This window comes from Schistocerca nitens, chromosome 11 (genome assembly GCF_023898315.1).
Source record: "Schistocerca nitens isolate TAMUIC-IGC-003100 chromosome 11, iqSchNite1.1, whole genome shotgun sequence".
Lineage (NCBI taxonomy): Eukaryota > Metazoa > Arthropoda > Insecta > Orthoptera > Acrididae > Schistocerca > Schistocerca nitens.
In genome coordinates this window covers 2,975,295-2,992,455 of record NC_064624.1, presented here as the reverse complement: position 1 = coordinate 2,992,455, position 17,161 = coordinate 2,975,295, and positions in this window count along the sequence as shown.

Below are 17,161 nucleotides of genomic sequence, written 5' to 3'. Positions count from 1 at the left end.
TAGGACGATGTATTGAATCGCGACGCAATTTGTGTGTTCCATCGTCATTAAGAGGCTCTGAACGTTACAATTAACTGTCAGTTTTGCATCGCATTCGAAAAACTAGACTCACAGGAGAACGACCATAAGGTGCCCGAGGCAGCACTAGACCCTTGGAGACAAGTCGGCTGGAGGACGATGTATTGAGACGCGACGCAATTTGTGTGTCCTATCGTCATTAACAGGCTCTGAACGTTACAGTTAACTGTCAGTTTTGCATCGCATTCGAAAAACTAGACTCACAGGAGAACGACCATAAGGTGCCCGAGGCAGCAATAGACCCTTGGAGACAAGTCGGCTGGAGGACGATGTATTGAGACGCGACGCAATTTGTGTGTCCCATCGTCATTAACAGGCTCTGAACGTTACAATTAACTGTCAGTTTTGCATCGCATTCGAAAATCTAGACTCACAGGAGAACGACCATAAGGTGCCCGAGGCAGCAATAGACCCTTGGAGACAAGTCGGCTGGAGGACGATGTATTGATTCGCGACGCAATTTGTGTGTTCCATCGTCATTAAGAGGCTCTGAACCTTACAATTAACTGTCAGTTTTGCGTCGGATTCGAAAATCTAGACTCACCGATGAACGACCATAAGGTGCCCGAGGCAGCAATAGACCCTTCGAGATAAGTCGGCTGGAGGACGATGTATTGAATCGCGACGCAATTTGTGTGTTCCATCGTCATTAAGAGGCTCTGAACGTTACAATTAATTGTCAGTTTTGCGTCGTATTCGAAAAACTAGAGTCACAGGAGAACGACCATAATGTGCCCGAGGCACCAATAGACCCTTCGAGACAAGTCGGCTGGAGGACGATGTATTGAATCGCGACGCAATTTGTGTGTTCCATCGTCATTAACAGGCTCTGAACGTTACAATTAACTGTCAGTTTTGCATCGCATTCGAAAAACTAGACTCACAGGAGAACGACCATAAGGTGCCCGAGGCAGCAATAGACCCTTGGAGACAAGTCGGCTGGAGGACGATGTACTGAATCGCGACGCAATTTGTGTGTTCCATCGTCATTAAGAGGCTCTGAACCTTACAATTAACTGTCAGTTTTGCGTCGGATTCGAAAATCTAGACTCACAGATGAACGACCATAAGGTGCCCGAGGCAGCAATAGACCCTTCGAGACAAGTCGGCTGGAGGAAGATGTATTGAATCGCGACGCAATTTGTGTGTTCCATCGCCATCAAGAGGCTCTGAACGTTACAATTCACTGTCAGTTTTGCGTCGGATTCGAAAATCTAGACTCACAGGAGAACGAGCATATGGTGCCCGAGGCAGCACTAGACCCTTGGAGACAAGTCGGCTGTAGGACGATGTATTGAATCGCGACGCAATTTGTGTGTTCCATCGTCATTAAGAGGCTCTGAAAGTTACAATTAACTGTCAGTTTTGCGTCGGATTCGAAAATCTAGACTCACAGGAGAACGACCATAAGGTGCCCGAGGCAGCAATAGACCCTTGGAGCCAAGTCGGCTGGAGGACGATGTTTTGAGACGCGACGCAATTTGTGTGTCCCATCGTCATTAACAGGCTCTGAACGTTACAATTAACTGTCAGTTTTGCATCGCATTCGAAAAACTAGACTCACAGGAGAACGACCATAAGGTGCCCGAGGCAGCAATAGACCCTTGGAGACAAGTCGGCTGGAGGACGATGTATTGATTCGCGACGCAATTTGTGTGTTCCATCGTCATTAAGAGGCTCTGAACGTTACAATTAATTGTCAGTTTTGCGCCGGATTCGAAAATCTAGACTCACAGGAGAACGAGCATATGGTGCCCGAGGCAGCAATAGACCCTTGGAGACAAGTCGGCTGGAGGACGATGTATTGATTCGCGACGCAATTTGTGTGTTCCATCGTCATTAAGAGGCTCTGAACGTTACAATTAACTGTCAGTTTTGCGTCGGATTCGAAAATCTAGACTCACAGGAGAACGACCATAAGGTGCCCGAGGCAGCAATAGACCCTTGGAGACAAGTCGGCTGGAGGACGATGTATTGAGACGCGACGCAATTTGTGTGTCCCATCGTCATTAACAGGCTCTGAACGTTACAATTAACTGTCAGTTTTGCATCGCATTCGAAAATCTAGACTCACAGGAGAACGACCATAAGGTGCCCGAGCAGCAATAGACCCTTGGAGACAAGTCGGCTGGAGGACGATGTATTGATTCGCGACGCAATTTGTGTGTTCCATCGTCATTAAGAGGCTCTGAACCTTACAATTAACTGTCAGTTTTGCGTCGGATTCGAAAATCTAGACTCACCGATGAACGACCATAAGGTGCCCGAGGCAGCAATAGACCCTTCGAGATAAGTCGGCTGGAGGACGATGTATTGAATCGCGACGCAATTTGTGTGTTCCATCGTCATTAAGAGGCTCTGAACGTTACAATTAATTGTCAGTTTTGCGTCGTATTCGAAAAACTAGAGTCACAGGAGAACGACCATAATGTGCCCGAGGCAGCAATAGACCCTTGGAGACAAGTCGGCTGGAGGACGATGTACTGAATCGCGACGCAATTTGTGTGTTCCATCGTCATTAAGAGGCCCTGAACGTTACAATTAACTGTCAGTTTTGCATCGCATTCGAAAAACTAGACTCACAGGAGAACGACCATAAGGTGCCCGAGGCAGCAATAGACCCTTGGAGACAAGTCGGTTGGAGGACGATGTATTGAGACGCGACGCAATTTGTGTGTCCCATCGTCACTAACAGGCTCTGAACGTTACAATTAACTGTCAGTTTTGCGTCGTATTCTGAAAACTAGACTCACAGGAGAACGACCATAAGGTGCCCGAGGCAGCAAGAGACCCTTGGAGACAGGTCGGCTGTGGGACGATGTATTGAATCGCGACGCAATTTGTGTGTTCCATCGTCATCAAGAGGCTCTGAACGTTACAATTCACTGTCAGTTTTGCGTCGGATTCGAAAATCTAGACTCACAGGAGAACGACCATAAGGTGCCCGAGGCAGCACTAGACCCTTGGAGACAAGTCGGCTGGAGGACGATGTATTGAGTCGCGACGCAATTTGTGTGTCCCATCGTCATTAACAGGCTCTGAACGTTACAATTAACTGTCAGTTTTGCATCGCATTCGAAAAACTAGACTCACAGGAGAACGACCATAGGGTGCCCGAGGCAGCAATGGACCCTTGGAGACAAGTCGGCTGTAGGACGATGTATTGAATCGCGACGCAATTTGTGTGTTCCATCGTCATTAAGAGGCTCTGAACCTTACAATTAACTGTCAGTTTTGCGTCGGATTCGAAAATCTAGACTCACAGATGAACGACCATAAGGTGCCCGAGGCAGCAATAGACCCTTCGAGACAAGTTGGCTGGAGGAAGATGTATTGAATCGCGACGCAATTTGTGTGTTCCATCGTCATCAAGAGGCTCTGAACGTTACAATTCACTCTCAGTTTTGCGTCGGATTCGAAAATCTAGACTCACAGGAGAACGAGCATATGGTGCCCGAGGCAGCACTAGACCCTTGGAGACAAGTCGGCTGTAGGACGATGTATTGAATCGCGACGCAATTTGTGTGTTCCATCGTCATTAAGAGGCTCTGAACGTTACAATTAACTGTCAGTTTTGCATCGCATTCGAAAAACTAGACTCACAGGAGAACGACCATAAGGTGCCCGAGGCAGCACTAGACCCTTGGAGACAAGTCGGCTGGAGGACGATGTATTGAGACGCGACGCAATTTGTGTGTCCTATCGTCATTAACAGGCTCTGAACGTTACAGTTAACTGTCAGTTTTGCATCGCATTCGAAAAACTAGACTCACAGGAGAACGACCATAAGGTGCCCGAGGCAGCAATAGACCCTTGGAGACAAGTCGGCTGGAGGACGATGTATTGATTCGCGACGCAATTTGTGTGTTCCATCGTCATTAAGAGGCTCTGAACGTTACAATTAATTGCCAGTTTTGCGCCGGATTCGAAAAACTAGACTCACAGGAGAACGACCATAAGGTGCCCGAGGCAGCAAGAGACCCTTGGAGACAGGTCGGCTGTGGGACGATGTATTGAATCGCGACGCAATTTGTGTGTTCCATCGCCATCAAGAGGCTCTGAACGTTACAATTCACTGTCAGTTTTGCGTCGGATTCGAAAATCTAGACTCACAGGAGAACGAGCATATGGTGCCCGAGGCAGCACTAGACCCTTGGAGACAAGTCGGCTGTAGGACGATGTATTGAATCGCGACGCAATTTGTGTGTTCCATCGTCATTAAGAGGCTCTGAAAGTTACAATTAACTGTCAGTTTTGCGTCGGATTCGAAAATCTAGACTCACAGGAGAACGACCATAAGGTGCCCGAGGCAGCAATAGACCCTTGGAGCCAAGTCGGCTGGAGGACGATGTTTTGAGACGCGACGCAATTTGTGTGTCCCATCGTCATTAACAGGCTCTGAACGTTACAATTAACTGTCAGTTTTGCATCGCATTCGAAAAACTAGACTCACAGGAGAACGACCATAAGGTGCCCGAGGCAGCAATAGACCCTTGGAGACAAGTCGGCTGGAGGACGATGTATTGATTCGCGACGCAATTTGTGTGTTCCATCGTCATTAAGAGGCTCTGAACGTTACAATTAATTGTCAGTTTTGCGCCGGATTCGAAAATCTAGACTCACAGGAGAACGAGCATATGGTGCCCGAGGCAGCAATAGACCCTTGGAGACAAGTCGGCTGGAGGACGATGTATTGATTCGCGACGCAATTTGTGTGTTCCATCGTCATTAAGAGGCTCTGAACGTTACAATTAACTGTCAGTTTTGCGTCGGATTCGAAAATCTAGACTCACAGGAGAACGACCATAAGGTGCCCGAGGCAGCAATAGACCCTTGGAGACAAGTCGGCTGGAGGACGATGTATTGAGACGCGACGCAATTTGTGTGTCCCATCGTCATTAACAGGCTCTGAACGTTACAATTAACTGTCAGTTTTGCATCGCATTCGAAAATCTAGACTCACAGGAGAACGACCATAAGGTGCCCGAGCAGCAATAGACCCTTGGAGACAAGTCGGCTGGAGGACGATGTATTGATTCGCGACGCAATTTGTGTGTTCCATCGTCATTAAGAGGCTCTGAACCTTACAATTAACTGTCAGTTTTGCGTCGGATTCGAAAATCTAGACTCACCGATGAACGACCATAAGGTGCCCGAGGCAGCAATAGACCCTTCGAGATAAGTCGGCTGGAGGACGATGTATTGAATCGCGACGCAATTTGTGTGTTCCATCGTCATTAAGAGGCTCTGAACGTTACAATTAATTGTCAGTTTTGCGTCGTATTCGAAAAACTAGAGTCACAGGAGAACGACCATAATGTGCCCGAGGCACCAATAGACCCTTCGAGACAAGTCGGCTGGAGGACGATGTATTGAATCGCGACGCAATTTGTGTGTTCCATCGTCATTAAGAGTCTCTGAACGTTACAATTAACTGTCAGTTTTGCATCGCATTCGAAAATCTAGACTCACAGGAGAACGAGCATATGGTGCCCGAGGCAGCACTAGACCCTTGGAGACAAGTCGGCTGTAGGACGATGTATTGAATCGCGACGCAATTTGTGTGTTCCATCGTCATTAAGAGGCTCTGAACGTTACAATTAACTGTCAGTTTTGCGTCGGATTCGAAAATCTAGACTCACAGGAGAACGAGCATATGGTGCCCGAGGCTGCACTAGACCCTTGGAGACAAGTCGGCTGGAGGACGATGTATTGAGTCGCGACGCAATTTGTGTGTCCCATCGTCATTAACAGGCTCTGAACGTTACAATTCACTGTCAGTTTTGCGTCGGATTCGAAAATCTAGACTCACAGGAGAACGAGCATATGGTGCCCGAGGCAGCACTAGACCCTTGGAGACAAGTCGGCTGTAGGACGATGTATTGAGTCGCGACGCAATTTGTGTGTTCCATCGTCATTAACAGGCTCTGAACGTTACAATTAATTGTCAGTTTTGCGTCGTATTCGAAAAACTAGACTCACAGGAGAACGAGCATATGGTGCCCGAGGCAGCAATAGACCCTTGGAGACAAGTCGGCTGGAGGACGATGTATTGATTCACGACGCAATTTGTGTGTTCCATCGTCATTAAGAGGCTCTCAACGTTACAATTAACTGTCAGTTTTGCGTCGGATTCGAAAATCTAGACTCACAGGAGAACGACCATAAGGTGCCCGAGGCAGCAATACTACCTCGGAGACATGTCGGCTGGAAGACGATGTATTGAATCGCGACGCAATTTGTGTGTTCCATCGTCATTAAGAGGCTCTGAACGTTACAATTAACTGTCAGTTTTGCATCGCATTCGAAAAACTAGACTCATAGGAGAACGACCAAGAGGTGCCGGGAGCAGCAATACTACCTCGGAGACATGTCGGCTGGAGGACGATGTATTGAATCGCGACGCAATTTGTGTGTTCCATCGTCATTAAGAGGCTCTGAACGTTACAATTTACCGTCAGTTTTGCGTCGGATTCGAAAAACTAGACTCACAGGAGCACGAGCATATGGTGCCCGAGGCAGCACTAGACCCTTGGAGACAAGTCGGCTGTAGGACGATGTATTGAGTCGCGACGCAATTTGTGTGTCCCATCGTCATTATCAGGCTCTGAACGTTACAATTAATTGTCAGTTTTGCGTCGTATTCGAAAAACTAGACTCACAGGAGAACGTCCATAAGGTGCCCGAGGCAGCACTAGACCATTGGAGACAAGTCGGCTGTAGGACGATGTATTGAATCGCGACGCAATTTGTGTGTTCCATCGTCATTAAGAGGCTCTGAACGTTACAATTAACTGTCAGTTTTGCGTCGGATTCGAAAATCTAGACTCACAGGAGAACGAGCATAAGGTGCCCGAGGCAGCAATAGACCCTTCGAGACAAGTCGGCTGGAGGACGATGTATTGAATCGCTACGCAATTTGTGTGTTCCATCGTCATTAACAGGCTCTGAACGTTACAATTAATTGTCAGTTTTGCGTCGTATTCGAAAATCTAGACTCACAGGAGAACGAGCATATGGTGCCCGAGGCAGCACTAGACCCTTGGAGACAAGTCGGCTGGAGGACGATGTATTGAATCGCGACGCAATTTGTGTGTCCCATCGTCAGTATCAGGCTCTGAACGTTACAATTAATTGTCAGTTTTGCATCGCATTCGAAAAACTAGACTCACAGGAGAACGACCATAAGGTGCCCGAGACAGCAATAGACCCTTCGAGACAAGTCGGCTGGAGGACGATGTATTGAATCGCGACGCAATTTGTGTGTTCCATCGTCATTAAGAGGCTCTGAACGTTACAATTAATTGTCAGTTTTGCGCCGGATTCGAAAAACTAGACTCATAGGAGAACGACCAGGAGGTGCCAGGAGCAGCAATACTACCTCGGAGACATGTCGGCTGGAGGACGATGTATTGAATCGCGACGCAATTTGTGTGTTCCATCGTCAGTATCAGGCTCTGAACGTTACAATTAACTGTCAGTTTTGCGTCGGATTCGAAAATCTAGACTCACAGGAGAACGACCATAAGGTGCCCGAGGCAGCACTAGACCCTTGGAGACAAGTCGGCTGGAGGACGATGTATTGAATCGCGACGCAATTTGTGTGTTCCATCGTCAGTATCAGGCTCTGAACATTACAATTAATTGTTAGTTTTGCATCGCATTCGAAAAACTAGACTCACAGGAGAACGACCATAAGGTGCCCGAGGCAGCAATAGACCCTTCCAGACAAGTCGGCTGGAGGACGATGTATTGAATCGCGACGCAATTTGTGTGTTCCATCGTCATTAAGAGGCTCTGAACGTTACAATTAATTGTCAGTTTTGCGCCGGATTCGAAAAACTAGACTCACAGGAGAACGACCATAATGTGCCCGAGGCAGCAATACTACCTCGGAGACATGTCGGCTGGAGGACGATGTATTGAATCGCGACGCAATTTGTGTGTTCCATCGTCATTAAGAGGCTCTGAACGTTACAATTAACTGTCAGTTTTGCATCGCATTCGAAAATCTAGACTCACAGGAGAACTAGCATATGGTGCCCAAGGCAGCACTAGACCCTTGGAGACAAGTCGGCTGTAGGACGATGTATTGAATCGCGACGCAATTTGTGTGTTCCATCGTCATTAAGAGGCTCTGAACGTTACAATTAACTGTCAGTTTTGCGTCGGATTCGAAAATCTAGACTCACAGGAGAACGACCATAAGGTGCCCGAGGCAGCACTAGACCCTTGGAGACAAGTCGGCTGGAGGACGATGTATTGAGTCGCGACGCAATTTGTGTGTCCCATCGTCATTAACAGGCTCTGAACGTTACAATTAACTGTCAGTTTTGCATCGCATTCGAAAAACTAGACTCACAGGAGAACGACCATAAGGTGCCCGAGGCAGCAATAGACCCTTCGAGACAAGTCGGCTGGAGGACGATGTATTGAGTCGCGACGCAATTTGTGTGTCCCATCGTCATTAACAGGCTCTGAACGTTACAATTAATTGTCAGTTTTGCATCGCATTCGAAAAACTAGACTCACAGGAGAACGACCATAATGTGCCCGAGGCAGCAATACTACCTCGGAGACATGTCGGCTGGAGGACGATGTATTGAATCGCGACGCAATTTGTGTGTTCCATCGTCATTAAGAGGCTCTGAACGTTACAATTCACTGTCAGTTTTGCGTCGGATTCGAAAATCTAGACTCACAGGAGAACGAGCATATGGTGCCCGAGGCAGCACTAGACCCTTGGAGACAAGTCGGCTGGAGGACGATGTATTGAGTCGCGACGCAATTTGTGTGTTCCATCGTCATTAACAGGCTCTGAACGTTACAATTAATTGTCAGTTTTGCGTCGGATTCGAAAATCTACACTCACAGGAGAACGAGCATTTGGTGCCCGAGGCAGCACTAGACGCTTCGAGACAAGTCGGCTGGAGGACGATGTATTGAGTCGCGACGCAATTTGTGTGTTCCATCGTCATTAACAGGATCTGAACGTTTCAATTAATTGTCAGTTTTGCGTCGTATTCGAAAATCTAGACTCACAGGAGAACGGCCATAAGGTGCCCGAGGCTGCAATAGACCCTTGGAGACAAGTCGGCTGGAGGACGATGTATTGAGTCGCGACGCAATTTGTGTGTCCCATCGTCATTAACAGGCTCTGAACGTTACAATTAACTGTCAGTTTTGCATCGCATTCGAAAATCTAGACTCACAGGAGAACGAGCATATGGTGCCCGAGGCAGCACTAGACCCTTAGAGACAAGTCGGCTGTAGGACGATGTATTGAATCGCGACGCAATTTGTGTGTTCCATCGTCATTAAGAGGCTCTGAACGTTACAATTAATTGTCAGTTTTGCGCCGGATTCGAAAAACTAGACTCATAGGAGAAAGACCAAGAGGTGCCAGGAGCAGCAATACTACCTCGGAGACATGTCGGCTGGAGGACGATGTATTGAATCGCGACGCAATTTGTGTGTTCCATCGTCAGTATCAGGCTCTGAACGTTACAATTAACTGTCAGTTTTGCATCGCATTCGAAAATCTAGACTCACAGGAGAACGAGCATATGGTGCCCGAGGCAGCACTAGACCCTTGGAGACAAGTCGGCTGTAGGACGATGTATTGAATCGCGACGCAATTTGTGTCTCCCATCGTCATTAACAGGCTCTGAACGTTACAATTCACTGTCAGTTTTGCGTCGTATTCGAAAATCTAGACTCACAGGAGAACGAGCATATGGTGCCCGAGGCAGCACTTGACCCTTGGAGACAAGTCGGCTGTAGGACGATGTATTGAATTGCGACGCAATTTGTGTGTTCCATCGTCATTAAGAGGCTCTGAACGTTACAATTAACTGTCAGTTTTGCGTCGGATTCGAAAATCTAGAGTCACAGGAGAACGACCATAAGGTGCCCGAGGCAGCACTAGACCCTTGGAGACAAGTCGGCTGGAGGACGATGTATTGAGTCGCGACGCAATTTGTGTGTCCCATCGTCATTAACAGGCTCTGAACGTTACAATTAACTGTCAGTTTTGCATCGCATTCGAAAAACTGGACTCACAGGAGAACGACCATAAGGTGCCCGAGGCAGCAATAGACCCTTCGAGACTAGTCGGCTGGAGGAGGTTGTATTGAGTCGCGACGCAATTTGTGTGTCCCATCGTCATTAACAGGCTCTGAACGTTACTATTAACTGTCAGTTTTGCATCGCATTCGAAAAACTAGACTCACAGGAGAACGACCATAAGGTGCCCGAGGCAGCAATACTACCTCGGAGACATGTCGGCTGGAGGACGATGTATTGAATCGCGACGCAATTTGTGTGTTCCATCGTCATTAACAGGCTCTGAACGTTACAATTAACTGTCAGTTTTGCGTCGGATTCGAAAATCTAGACTCACAGGAGAACGACCATAAGGTGCCCGAGGCAGCAATAGACCCATCGAGACAAGTCGGCTGGAGGACGATGTATTGAGTCGCGACGCAATTTGTGTGTCCAATCGTCATTAACAGGCTCTGAACGTTACAATTAACTGTCAGTTTTGCATCGCATTCGAAAAACTAGACTCACAGGAGAACGACCATAATGTGCCCGAGGCAGCAATACTACCTCGGAAATATGTCGGCTGGAGGACGATGTATTGAATAGCGACGCAATTTGTGTGTTCCATCGTCATTAAGAGGCTCTGAACGTTACAATTAACTGTCAGTTTTGCGTCGGATTCGAAAATCTAGACTCACAGATGAACGACCATAAGGTGCCCGAGGCAGCACTAGACCCTTGGAGACAAGTCGGCTGGAGGACGATGTATTGAGTCGCGACGCAATTTGTGTGTCCCATCGTCATTAACAGGCTCTGAACGTTACAATTCACTGTCAGTTTTGCGTCGGATTCGAAAATCTAGACTCACAGGAGAACGAGCATATGGTGCCCGAGGCAGCACTAGACCCTTCGAGACAAGTCGGTTGGAGGACGGTGTATTGAATCGCGACGCAATTTGTGTGTTCCATCGTCATTAAGAGGCTCTGAACGTTACAACTAATTGTCAGTTTTGCATCGTATTCGAAAAACTAGACTCACAGGAGAACGACCAATAGGTGCCAGGAGCAGCAATACTACCTCGGAGACATGTCGGCTGGAGGACGATGTATTGAATCGCTACGCAATTTGTGTGTTCCATCGCCATTAAGAGGCTCTGAACGTTACAATTCACTGTCAGTTTTGCGTCGGATTCGAAAATCTAGACTCACAGGAGAACGAGCATATGGTGCCCGAGGCAGCACTAGACCCTTGGAGACAAGTCGGCTGGAGGACGATGTATTGAGTCGCGACGCAATTTGTGTGTTCCATCGTCATTAACAGGCTCTGAACGTTACAATTAATTGTCAGTTTTGCGTCGGATTCGAAAATCTAGACTCACAGGAGAACGAGCATATGGTGCCCGAGGCAGCACTAGACGCTTCGAGACAAGTCGGCTGGAGGACGATGTATTGAGTCGCGACGCAATTTGTGTGTTCCATCGTCATTAACAGGCTCTGAACGTTACAATTAATTGTCAGTTTTGCGTCGTATTCGAAAACCTAGACTCACAGGAGAACGACCATAAGGTGCCCGAGGCAGCACTAGACCCTTGGAGACAAGTCGGCTGGAGGACGATGTATTGAGTCGCGACGCAATTTGTGTGTCCCATCGTCATTAACAGGCTCTGAACGTTACAATTAACTGTCAGTTTTGCATCGCATTCGAAAATCTAGACTCACAGGAGAACGAGCATATGGTGCCCGAGGCAGCACTAGACCCTTGGAGACAAGTCGGCTGTAGGATGATGTATTGAATCGCGACGCAATTTGTGGTTTCCATCGTCATTAAGAGGCTCTGAACGTTACAATTAACTGTCAGTTTTGCGTCGGATTCGAAAATCTAGACTCACAGGAGAACGAGCATATGGTTCCCGAGGCAGCACTAGACCCTTGGAGGCAAGTCGGCTGTAGGACGATGTATTGAATCGCGACGCAATTTGTGTGTTCCATCGTCATTAACAGGCTCTGAACGTTACAATTCACTGTCAGTTTTGCGTCGGATTCGAAAATCTAGACTCACAGATGAACGACCATAAGGTGCCCGAGGCAGCACTAGACCCTTGGAGACAAGTCGGCTGGAGGACGATGTATTGAATCGCGACGCAATTTGTGTGTTCCATCGTCATTAAGAGGCTCTGAACGTTACAATTAATTGTCAGTTTTGCGTCGTATTCGAAAAACTAGACTCACAGGAGAACGACCAAGAGGTGCCAGGAGCAGCAATACTACCTCGGAGACATGTCGGCTGGAGGACGATGTATTGAATCGCGACGCAATTTGTGTGTTCCATCGTCATTAAGAGGCTCTGAACGTTACAATTAACTGTCAGTTTTGCGTCGGATTCGAAAATCTAGACTCACAGGAGAACGACCATAAGGTGCCCGAGGCAGCACTAGGCCCTTGGAGACAAGTCGGCTGGAGGACGATGTATTGAGTCGCGACGCAATTTGTGTGTCCCATCGTCATTAACAGGCTCTGAACGTTACAATTAACTGTCAGTTTTGCATCGCATTCGAAAAACTAGACTCACAGGAGAACGACCATAAGGTGCCCGAGGCAGCAATAGACCCTTGGAGACAAGTCGGCTGGAGGACGATGTATTGAGTCGCGACGCAATTTGTGTGTCCCATCGTCATTAACAGGCTCTGAACGTTACAATTAACTGTCAGTTTTGCATCGCATTCGAAAAACTAGACTCACAGGAGAACGACCATAATGTGCCCGAGGCAGCAATACTACCTCGGAGACATGTCGGCTGGAGGACGATGTATTGAATCGCGACGCAATTTGTGTGTTCCATCGTCATTAACAGGCTCTGAACGTTACAATTAACTGTCAGTTTTGCGTCGGATTCGAAAATCTAGACTCACAGATGAACGACCATAAGGTGCCCGAGGCAGCACTAGACCCTTGGAGACAAGTCGGCTGTAGGACGATGTATTGAGTCGCGACGCAATTTGTGTGTTCCATCGTCATTAAGAGGCTCTGAACGTTACAATTAATAGTCAGTTTTGCGTCGGATTCGAAAATCTAGACTCACAGGAGAACGAGCATATGGTGCCCGAGGCAGCACTAGACGCTTCGAGACAAGTCGGCTGGAGGACGATGTATTGAGTCGCGACGCAATTTGTGTGTTCCATCGTCATTAACAGGCTCTGAACGTTACAATTAATTGTCAGTTTTGCGTCGTATTCGAAAACCTAGACTCACAGGAGAACGACCATAAGGTGCCCGAGGCAGCACTAGACCCTTGGAGACAAGTCGGCTGGAGGACGATGTATTGAGTCGCGACGCAATTTGTGTGTCCCATCGTCATTAACAGGCTCTGAACGTTACAATTAACTGTCAGTTTTGCATCGCATTCGAAAATCTAGACTCACAGGAGAACGAGCATATGGTGCCCGAGGCAGCACTAGACCCTTGGAGACAAGTCGGCTGTAGGATGATGTATTGAATCGCGACGCAATTTGTGTGTTCCATCGTCATTAAGAGGCTCTGAACGTTACAATTAACTGTCAGTTTTGCGTCGGATTCGAAAATCTAGACTCACAGGAGAACGAGCATATGGTGCCCGAGGCAGCACTAGACCCTTGGAGGCAAGTCGGCTGTAGGACGATGTATTGAATCGCGACGCAATTTGTGTGTTCCATCGTCATTAACAGGCTCTGAACGTTACAATTCACTGTCAGTTTTGCGTCGGATTCGAAAATCTAGACTCACAGATGAACGACCATAAGGTGCCCGAGGCAGCACTAGACCCTTGGAGACAAGTCGGCTGGAGGACGATGTATTGAATCGCGACGCAATTTTTGTGTTCCATCCTCATTAAGAGGCTCTGAACGTTACAATTAATTGTCAGTTTTGCGTCGTATTCGAAAAACTAGACTCACAGGAGAACGACCAAGAGGTGCCAGGAGCAGCAATACTACCTCGGAGACATGTCGGCTGGAGGACGATGTATTGAATCGCGACGCAATTTGTGTGTTCCATCGTCATTAAGAGGCTCTGAACGTTACAATTAACTGTCAGTTTTGCGTCGGATTCGAAAATCTAGAGTCACAGGAGAACGACCATAAGGTGCCCGAGGCAGCACTAGACCCTTGGAGACAAGTCGGCTGGAGGACGATGTATTGAGTCGCGACGCAATTTGTGTGTCCCATCGTCATTAACAGGCTCTGAACGTTACAATTAACTGTCAGTTTTGCATCGCATTCGAAAAACTAGACTCACAGGAGAACGACCATAAGGTGCCCGAGGCAGCAATAGACCCTTCGAGACAAGTCGGCTGGAGGACGATGTATTGAGTCGCGACGCAATTTGTGTGTCCCATCGTCATTAACAGGCTCTGAACGTTACAATTAATTGTCAGCTTTGCATCGCATTCGAAAAACTAGACTCACAGGAGAACGACCATAATGTGCCCGAGGCAGCAATACTACCTCGGAGACATGTCGGCTGGAGGACGATGTATTGAATCGCGACGCAATTTGTGTGTTCCATCGTCATTAAGAGGCTCTGAACGTTACAATTAACTGTCAGTTTTGCGTCGGATTCGAAAATCTAGACTCACAGATGAACGACCATAAGGTGCCCGAGGCAGCACTAGACCCTTGGAGACAAGTCGGCTGGAGGACGATGTATTGAGTCGCGACGCAATTTGTGTGTCCCATCGTCATTAACAGGCTCTGAACGTTACAATTCACTGTCAGTTTTGCGTCGGATTCGAAAATCTAGACTCACAGGAGAACGAGCATATGGTGCCCGAGGCAGCACTAGACCCTTCGAGACAAGTCGGCTGGAGGACGATGTATTGAATCGCGACGCAATTTGTGTGTTCCATCGTCATTAAGAGGCTCTGAACGTTACAATTAATTGTCAGTTTTGCGTCGTATTCGAAAAACTAGACTCACAGGAGAACGACCAAGAGGTGCCAGGAGCAGCAATACTACCTCGGAGACATGTCGGCTGGAGGACGATGTATTGAATCGCGACGCAATTTGTGTGTTCCATCGTCATTAAGAGGCTCTGAACGTTACAATTCACTGTCAGTTTTGCGTCGGATTCGAAAATCTAGACTCACAGGAGAACGAGCATATGGTGCCCGAGGCAGCACTAGACCCTTGGAGACAAGTCGGCTGGAGGACGATGTATTGAGTCGCGACGCAATTTGTGTGTTCCATCGTCATTAACAGGCTCTGAACGTTACAATTAATTGTCAGTTTTGCGTCGGATTCGAAAATCTACACTCACAGGAGAACGAGCATTTGGTGCCCGAGGCAGCACTAGACGCTTCGAGACAAGTCGGCTGGAGGACGATGTATTGAGTCGCGACGCAATTTGTGTGTTCCATCGTCATTAACAGGATCTGAACGTTTCAATTAATTGTCAGTTTTGCGTCGTATTCGAAAATCTAGACTCACAGGAGAACGACCATAAGGTGCCCGAGGCAGCAATAGACCCATCGAGACAAGTCGGCTGGAGGACGATGTATTGAGTCGCGACGCAATTTGTGTGTCCAATCGTCATTAACAGGCTCTGAACGTTACTATTAACTGTCAGTTTTGCATCGCATTCGAAAAACTAGACTCACAGGAGAACGACCATAAGGTGCCCGAGGCAGCAATACTACCTCGGAAATATGTCGGCTGGAGGACGATGTATTGAGTCGCGACGCAATTTGTGTGTCCCATCGTCATTAACAGGCTCCGAACGTTACAATTAACTGTCAGTTTTGCATCGCATTCGAAAAACTAGACTCACAGGAGAACGACCATAAGGTGCCCGAGGCAGCAATAGACCCTTGGAGACAAGTCGGCTGGAGGACGATGTATTGAGTCGCGACGCAATTTGTGTGTCCCATCGTCATTAACAGGCTCTGAACGTTACAATTAATTGTCAGTTTTGCATCGCATTCGAAAAACTAGACTCACAGGAGAACGACCATAATGTGCCCGAGGCAGCAATACTACCTCGGAGACATGTCGGCTGGAGGACGATGTATTGAATCGCGACGCAATTTGTGTGTTCCATCGTCATTAAGAGGCTCTGAACGTTACAATTAACTGTCAGTTTTGCGTCGGATTCGAAAATCTAGACTCACAGATGAACGACCATAAGGTGCCCGAGGCAGCACTAGACCCTTGGAGACAAGTCGGCTGGAGAACGATGTATTGAGTCGCGACGCAATTTGTGTGTTCCATCGTCATTAACAGGCTCTGAACGTTACAATTAATTGTCAGTTTTGCGTCGGATTCGAAAATCTAGACTCACAGGAGAACGAGCATATGGTGCCCGAGGCAGCACTAGACGCTTCGAGACAAGTCGGCTGGAGGACGATGTATTGAGTCGCGACGCAATTTGTGTGTTCCATCGTCATTAACAGGCTCTGAACGTTACAATTAATTGTCAGTTTTGCGTCGTATTCGAAAACCTAGACTCACAGGAGAACGACCATAAGGTGCCCGAGGCAGCACTAGACCCTTGGAGACAAGTCGGCTGGAGGACGATGTATTGAGTCGCGACGCAATTTGTGTGTCCCATCGTCATTAACAGGCTCTGAACGTTACAATTAACTGTCAGTTTTGCATCGCATTCGAAAATCTAGACTCACAGGAGAACGAGCATATGGTGCCCGAGGCAGCACTAGACCCTTGGAGACAAGTCGGCTGTAGGATGATGTATTGAATCGCGACGCAATTTGTGTGTTCCATCGTCATTAAGAGGCTCTGAACGTTACAATTAACTGTCAGTTTTGCGTCGGATTCGAAAATCTAGACTCACAGGAGAACGAGCATATGGTGCCCGAGGCAGCACTAGACCCTTGGAGGCAAGTCGGCTGAAGGACGATGTATTGAATCGCGACGCAATTTGTGTGTTCCATCGTCATTAACAGGCTCTGAACGTTACAATTCACTGTCAGTTTTGCGTCGGATTCGAAAATCTAGACTCACAGATGAACGACCATAAGGTGCCCGAGGCAGCACTAGACCCTTGGAGACAAG